The following is an 8,422-nucleotide window of genomic DNA, read 5'->3' as shown; positions in this document are numbered from 1 at the left end:
GTAAGCAGGGCAAGCGGAGTAGAGCGGGTTCCCAGCCTTGCTGGACCTGCGACATTGTTTTATGTGCCTCCGGGCACGTAGTGATGGCTTTCTGCTCTTAGTGCAGTCTGGAAGGTGAGGTCCTTGGTCGTAAGCTGTGCAAGTGGTGTGGAGTGTGTTCCCAGCCTTCCGGGACTGGCAACGTTGTTTTATGCACCTCCACGCGCGGCGGTGATGACCTCCAGCACTGTTTTGTCTGGGAGGTGAATTGCTTGGCGGTAAGAGGTGTGGAGCGGGTCATGGGTAAAATTTGACCCTCCAGGTTTGAATGCCACATGGGAAGCCTCGAGAACTGCACAGAGGAGTGGTACTTTGAGAGATGCAGTGTGAGGCAAAAAAGAAATCTTTAATTACTGGGGGATTGAACTAGTGAAATCTACTCCCCCGAAGTACCCGTATGTTTTACTAAACCCACCCACTGGCCAGCTAACTCAAAGTATTTTCTTAGGTGCACACCAAGTGGAAGCATACGGTGGGAATCAGAGGAAAAAAGAGAGCAAGAGCACTGATGATTGTACATTCGCAAAACCAGTGGGAGATGAGATTTAGATCTGAAAAAAGCATTGGGCAGGAGGCAGGGCTATTGATGAATACCACACATAGATCACTGGGCCTTATGCTGTTGCCCTGCCTTTGATCCTAAAAGGAGACTATTGTTAAAGCCTATTTTTCTGGCAGAGGGAGCTCATTCTTGTACACATGCATCTTCCTTTTGCTGCTTCAGTAGTAGATCACCTGGGGGGCTGGGGAGATGTGCCAAATTTGTGTATATTTTAAATCAATCGTTGTTGAATACTCGGACGACAGCCCTTCATTGAGACATCAGTTATCAATTACATCATTCATAATAAGCATTGTTCTACCTGCTCAACATTCGGGGTATAACTAAAATCGTATTCGGAGAATGGTGTCCCCCAGGATGGATGGTGCTCGTTTGTCGGGTTTAAATCTTCTTAGGAAGAATGCCTTTGCATTTTAGTTGTTCTTAAAGAAGATTATGTTGAGCACTTTGGTGGGCACCCTTGCATTTTTGCATTACCCCTTGGAGACAGAGGCACAAGCAGTGCAGACCTGAGGTAATGTGAGGGACAACTCCAGTAGGCATCAAGCATAAGCGGGTATACTGGAGACACTTCGTATGATAATTATTGTGCAATAATTATTTTGTCTCCCTTTATAGTACTGCTCCATTGGTGCACTTGGAATGGCTTTAAGTATTAAAGTAACGTGGTTCACCGTATTCACAAAACAGTCTGGTGTATTTATTGTCGACCTCATATTGTGAATATGTTTATATTGCTTATGAATGTTAGTGGTTATATGATTATGTTTTATCTTATGAATGAAAGTGTTCATTTTAGATTTGGTTAGATCCATGCACTTAGCACTTTAATTAAGGTATATTGCGCAGACTACGCGAATAATGGAATTTTGCTCATTTGGATTGTTATTTAAGTATTTTGAACATTTTTGAGTATTGTGTTGATTTTCTTTTAAATTGTTATGGTTTTAATCAACTCTACAATAAACGTATTACTTACTTACTTACCCCTCCAAAGTCCAATGTTATTCCTAATCTTTAGACCAAAGCGTGAATAGCAAATCAAACCCCTTCAAAGTCCAACTCCTTCCCTACAGTTCCCTAATGTTGGCCAGAGTGTCTTTATATGGTTTTTAATATCGTTGTTTCATTTTACTATTAGGTTTTTAAATTAATATATTTTTAGAATGTTTTAAATTGCTGTTTTATATATATATTATATTATTTTAATGTATATGTATATATATAAATATATATACATACATATTTCTATATATCTATGTATATAGCTCTATGTATATAAATTCATTAGTGCTATAATAAACATAAATCAAAAATAAAAAACATTATAAAATAATACAGACATTTAAAAAACGAATAATACAATTAAACAATATATATCCTTTGCCATGTATTTTTTGTTTCTGTTAAAAGTATTTATCACATTTTCTTTAAATGTAAAATGTTTATGATGTTTGTTTTGTGAAAACAAAATATTTTTGGCATTGACACCACATAAACGTATGATAAACAAAATATAATCTTTAATGCAGATCCGAGGTTAACACAAATCCGCATATTACACACTTTGAAAACCAGGAATTCCAGCCATTGTGTTTCAATTAATTGACTGTCTGAAAGGGTCTCACTTCAAACAGCAATGCCTTCAGAAGACTAATAGGTTAACACTGTACAATATTACAAGTCTGTGTTCAGTAGCAGGTGCCAAACTGGGTGACAGCCTGTGCAAAAATCATTTGTGTACTTTTCCTCCATTGGCCATCTCAAAAATTATAATTGGGTGCGAAAACACACCAAAAACCATGCACAAATGGTATGTGAATCATGGCTTTTGCACCAGATGTAACCAAGCTACTTCAAATTAGGTGAGTGTAGAAGTAACTGATATAACCTCAGAACTAAAAAGGAATACTTTCTATGGGGAAAAACATTCAGGCGTTGGCCAAACCATTTTAATTGCTGCATATACATTACAGAAAATAATGTTACAACACCTGTTAAATAAAATATACCCATGTGAATGTCCTGCTTGAAACATGGAAGTGATTCAATGCAGATTGTATAAACTAAGTTGGTTGGTTTCAATAGTTTTTTGAAAAGATCACATCTTCACTTATGATAAATAATAATTCTGTGATAATGGCATTGCTTTAAACATTTATTTATTTATTTTATTTATTTTAGGATTTTATAGAGCGCACGGCTACCCCCGAGGGGGTGTCCCGGCGCTAACAACTAAAGAGCCCAGAGACAAGAAAAAGAACAGAAAATCAAGAGGAGAACAACCAAGTCTTTAATTTGCGGCGAAAGATGGGTTCAGTAGAGGCAAAGCTTAGCTCCAAGGGGAGATTGTTCCACAATCTGGCTGCTGCTACTCCAAATGCTCTACCGCCTACTCTAGATAGGCGGAAGCGTGGGACAACCAGAAGACGTAGACTATTAGAACGTAAGGATCTCACAGAATGTGAGAGAACAAGCCTTTTTTTCAGATAGCCTGGGCCGAGGTTGTTCAAGGCTCGATAAGCAAGTATCAGTATCTTAAAGTGGATACGTTTTGTGATAGGGAGCCAGTGAAGTTGTTTACGATAGGATGCTACGGATTGACGATAAGGAATATTACCAAGCAATCTAGCCGCGGCGTTCTGCACGATTTGTAGCCGTTCAATCTGGTATAAAGGGGCACCTGCGTAGAGACTGTTGGCATAGTCTAAGTGAGACGTAATTAATGACTGAACCACCGTTCTACGAGCATTCACAGGGAGGTATGGCAGAATCTTTTTAATCATACCCAGTTTCGCAAAACAAGCAGATGTAGTTTTGTTAATGTGGGGAGCACAGGAAAGGGTATTGTCAAACTGGAAGCCCAGATTGCGAACTGTAATAGCTGGAATCGGGGGGGGTCAAGGGCCATTGGCCACCACAGGCTGGAGGGGATGGTTGTTTTCTGATTAAAAAACATTACCTCCGTTTTATCAGTATTAAGCCTGAGGTGGTTAGTGGTCATCCAGTTGCAGATGTTATTAAGACACTGACGGAAGTTGGCAAAAGAGGTGTCAGAGTGATCCCTAAAAGAAAACACCAGCTGGGTATCATCAGCGCAGGAGATCACTCTGACTCCCCAGGATTCCACCACCTTGGCCAGAGGGGCAAGATATACATTAAATAACAAAGGGCTCAAGGCCGAGCCCTGGGGGACACCACAAAGAAGGGGTTTCCCAGCCGATGTAAAAGGCCTCAAAAAGACCCTCTGAGAACGATCCTTCAAGAAAGAACTAATCCATGTCAACACAGTACCTCCTATGCCCACCTGGCTCAGGCGATCCAATAAGATCGTATGGGAAACCGTATCAAAGGCGGCGGATAGGTCGAGGAGGACCAACATGGCCTCCTCGCCCCTATCCACACACTCTCTGACAGTTTCGGAGACTTCGAGCAGAGCCGTCTCCGTGCTGAAGCCTGCTCTAAAACCCGACTGAGAATCATGGAGGAGCATATTAGTCTCCAGAAATTCAGCCAGTTGCAGTTGAACTGCTTTCTCCAGGATCTTAGCTGACTGAGGGAGGAGGGAAATGGGCCGATAGTTTGAGAAAAGGCCGGGATCTGAATTCGCCTTTTTGAGGATCGGGACCAGCATGGCCTCCTTCCATATAGAGGGGAACTGGCCCGAACCAAGAGAGCAATTCCAGATATCAAGGAGGGGCTCAGTCAATAAAGGGGCTAGAATACCCATCATTGTAGCCGGAATCAGGTCAAGAGGGGAACCAGATTTGCATTGGGTAATTAATCTGTGAGAAGATTCAATAGTCATCTCCTTGAAAGATTCAAGGAGAGGATTGTCCCCGTAAATCTCACTAGGAGCTGGTGAAATTCCCTCCGCGGGGAAGGAAGACCTGATGGTCACGATCTTCTCCTGAAAGTATTCCGAGAGACCATTACATAGTGCCTGGCTAGCCAGGATCTGGGAAGATAAGGCAGCAGGATGCGAAAAATCCTTTACAATTTTAAAAAGGGATTTGGAGGAATTCTTAGATTTCTCAATTTGGAGAGAGAAAAAATCTCTCATAGTCGACCGTTTTAAGGAAAGAAATTTTCTCAGAGCGGCTTTGTAAATGGATTTGGCCTCTGAATCATAGTTTTTACGCCATAGACGTTCAAGTTTTTTACAACGGCTCTTCTCCTCCCTAAGAGTCGAAGAGAACCAGGGAGAAGAAGGACGGGATCTAGAGGACGTGATGGGATGAAGGGGCGCGATAGTATCTATGGCGCTCAGCAAGGTTGCATTAAGCTTAGACACCCTTTCATCAACAGTGTTACAGGACATGGGTTCATCGCCATAGAGCAAAAGAGGACTCAGAGTGGCACAGGTGACTTTGTGCCATTTTCTCCCGTACTCCTTATTGAGTGCGATAGGTAAGGGCGCCACGGTAAGGGTAAGATCAAAAGGCAAGAGATAGTGGTCCGACCAAGTAAGCGGAAGAGGTGGGTGAAGCAAGATGTCCAGGTGCCTTGAAAAAATTAAATCCAGAGTATGGCCTGCTTTATGCGTTGGGCCCTGAACTAGTTGAGATAAATTTAGACCCTTCAAAGTATCCAAAAACTGGGTGGCCGGGGAACATAGTGGATCATCCACGTGTAAATTAAAGTCACCAAGCACAATAAAATTCGAATGTTTAAGGGACAGATCTGCAATCAAGTGTACAAGCGACATAAGAGAACCAGACGAGGCGGTGGGTGGATTATATACCAGAATCCCGGCTAAAATGACGGCCGCGGAATCTGCCAAAGTGAAGTGCATGGCTTCAATTTTTCCAATATTTACGAGTTTAGTGGTCGTCACTTTGAGATGGGCCTTGGCTATAATAGCAATACCCCCACCCATTTGACCACCTTCACGATGACAACCTTTGAAGAGGTAGCCCGGAGACGTGGCCAAAAGGATATCAGGGTTCGAGGAATCCTTCAGCCACGTCTCAGTGAGAAACAGTACATCCCAAGCGTCTAAAGTGAGGGATGACCAGATCTCACCAGCATGGCGTGGCAGCGAACGACAGTTAAGCAACGCAATTTTAAGCGTAGGCGCTCGAGTCTGCCGCTTATTTATATTACCATACTGAGAAACACGTTTTCTAGCTGGTAGCAGTCTAAATGTACATAGCGGGCATTCAAACGAGGAATCCTCTAGTAGACTAGGATATGCATGAAGGAGTCAGGGTACACACCCTCGGGCGCAGTTGTAATAATGCTGTTTTGGACCAAGTTACGCTAGGAGCCCCTAAAAGACGGGCAGGGGGACCGGCACTAAGCACGGACCAGGCGCGGACGGGCGCAGACGGGCTTGCCTTAGGCGCGCGGACGGGAAGTCCAGTTATTTATATACATAGGGAGGGTGGGAGGCGGCCAGAACTGGACCGCTACCCTGCCTGTCCCAAGATGGCGGCTGTCCCTCTCCGTGCCGGCGTCAGCATCAAGATCGGCTGATCCGGTGGGGAGAGGCGTGCAGGGACCCTCCGGCGATGTAAGTCTCGCCTTCTTAGTCAATGCACTGATGTGGTAATTAAAATAGTGCCAATAAGATATATACACTTAAACGTTCTCTTTGTAAAATTCTAGCACCACACTTGATAAGGTCAGAAATGTACTGTAGCTCCACCTGATAGATTTTCACCTAGACATCCGTTTGTAGCCTAGAAAATAACCATAACAATGGAAAATCTACATATGCAAGGATTCTGTGTGGATACTGTGTAATGGAAGAAACTGTTGACTTATAGCAGTAAAATCCTGTCTCACAGGGGTTGAATAAATGCTCTACATGATAGACAATTTCCTTATGCATTGTTCCCCTACTCCATGTCACAGTGTCCTTTGCAAATCAGTGCTCTGTCACTTTAAAAAGATTCTCTGAAACATAGGAGTTTTATTCCTCTAGCAGCTCTCAGGAAGCTATCCTTCCTGTATCTTTCCTTGGAGATATCTTAACAAACCACTATCTAGTCTAGGACCTCTTGGTCTGTCTGTGCATAGACCTCATTCTCTGATGAACTGTAGCTCATATTAAAGTTCACTTTAGATATACATTCTCCCAAAAGATTCTTAGCTTTTGAACACTGCCAAAGCATCTCATCAAGTAAATAGTGCATTCCCATTTCACATAGGGTATAAAATCAACAAGAGGAAAATCATTTAGGGACTAATTACGAGTCTGGCCATCCTCAGAGGGCCAGACTCGTGGTGGGGTGGCAGTCTTCCGACTGTCACAATACTGCCTGGGCTGCCTTGCCGCCCTGGGACTGCCTACTCCGTCAGGGAACCGCCATTCTCTGGTGGTGGCGTGGCAGTCTTGAGGCAGTAATATGCTTGGCAGGACCGCCGCAGTCCCACCAAATATATTACAACTACCTGCACAGCCACTGATTTCATGAACGTCTTTCCTCCATGAAAACCGTGGTGGTGTGGAAAGAAAGGGCTCCCTACAGGGACCCCTTGTACCTCACTCTGTGGATGCACTCAGGGGAGCACAATGCCTGCAAGTGAATAAAAAAGTCACAATACAGTGGGCAGTTCTAATGCGGGTTTGGCGGAATGGCTGTGGGGTGGTCCTGTCGCAGCACTCCAAACTTGTAATCGGGCCCTTAGAGTTTGAAAAAACTCTGGGCCTTGACTCCGCCAACTAGCATCCAGTGAAGAAAGCAATGTAATAAATAGCTTTTTAAATTCGGTGTTTTAGCAGACAGTACCCCTATGCACCAATTGTAGGCCCTATCTCAGATTTGCTAATTAGTGGTACACTATGAAGTAAAAGCAGCGAGATTTGGGACAATGAGAAGATGGAGTTTGTCCAATCTGCAAGATATGCTTCAGGCCTATGAAAAAGCGGCAAAAACACAAAAAATTCACAAAGCATCAAAACAAAACTAGCATCTATGACATTTCAAAAGGTGACCAATTAAACTCGCTCTATGTTCAAATTAGTCAAAGAGCTTGGAAGCCTTTCAAGTGTATTTCCTTCTTTTCCTCCTTCCCGAGAAATGTGTTACGGACTAACTGTGTTTTTACTGATGAGATATATCTTTTAAATCTCAGTATATCAGGTGAGACATGGCTTTATAATTTTAAGTCAGTAGTGATAAATCCTCCCTATCTTCTTCTTGAAGTGTTGGTGGAGGCTGTAACAAAAAAAGGTACCAACAGTTTCTGACCATCAAACCTGGATTTCCAGATGACATCTGTCCAGTATTATTAGGCATGTTTTGTCCCCCTCAACGACTCCTGACTTAACCTTGCTTCTTATTTCCTCCTTCTCATTGGGCATTATTCCTAGGGATTGGAAGAGGAGCTTTGTGAAATTTTTATTGAAGAATGTATGAAAATGCTCCATTATTGTAAGGATGTGGCATAACCACTCACCTGAAATCTCAGGATGTCTGCAGGAGCGATGAAGGTGAATGCTCCCAATACCTCTTGGAACACCTCTCAGTGCTGCGACTAGAATACTGCCACACTAGGAGGAGGTGAGGTGCCGCAGCCAGGACGACTGAAGCTGAAATCTGGGGCCCACGGTTCGATCACCGGCACCGGCGGCAGGTCAGCCCTGCACCATTTGACTCTGGGCAATAGCTCGCTTAATCTTCCCAATGGCCCCCCAGCACCGGGATGCCTACGGGTAACTGTTCACACTTTACAAATACTGGATTTACATTTACTGGCAGATCTTCCAAAAAGGGTGGGGGAGTGGACTAGTAAGAAGAGAAACACACTGCTTCTTCACTCAGCCTGGTCCAGCCGGGCACCACGTCTTGGGTCTCTGAGGAATCTACAGCA

Source organism: Lissotriton vulgaris, chromosome 3_1 (genome assembly GCF_964263255.1).
Source record: "Lissotriton vulgaris chromosome 3_1, aLisVul1.2, whole genome shotgun sequence".
Taxonomy (NCBI): Eukaryota; Metazoa; Chordata; class Amphibia; order Caudata; family Salamandridae; genus Lissotriton; species Lissotriton vulgaris.
This window is presented reverse-complemented; position numbering follows the sequence as displayed.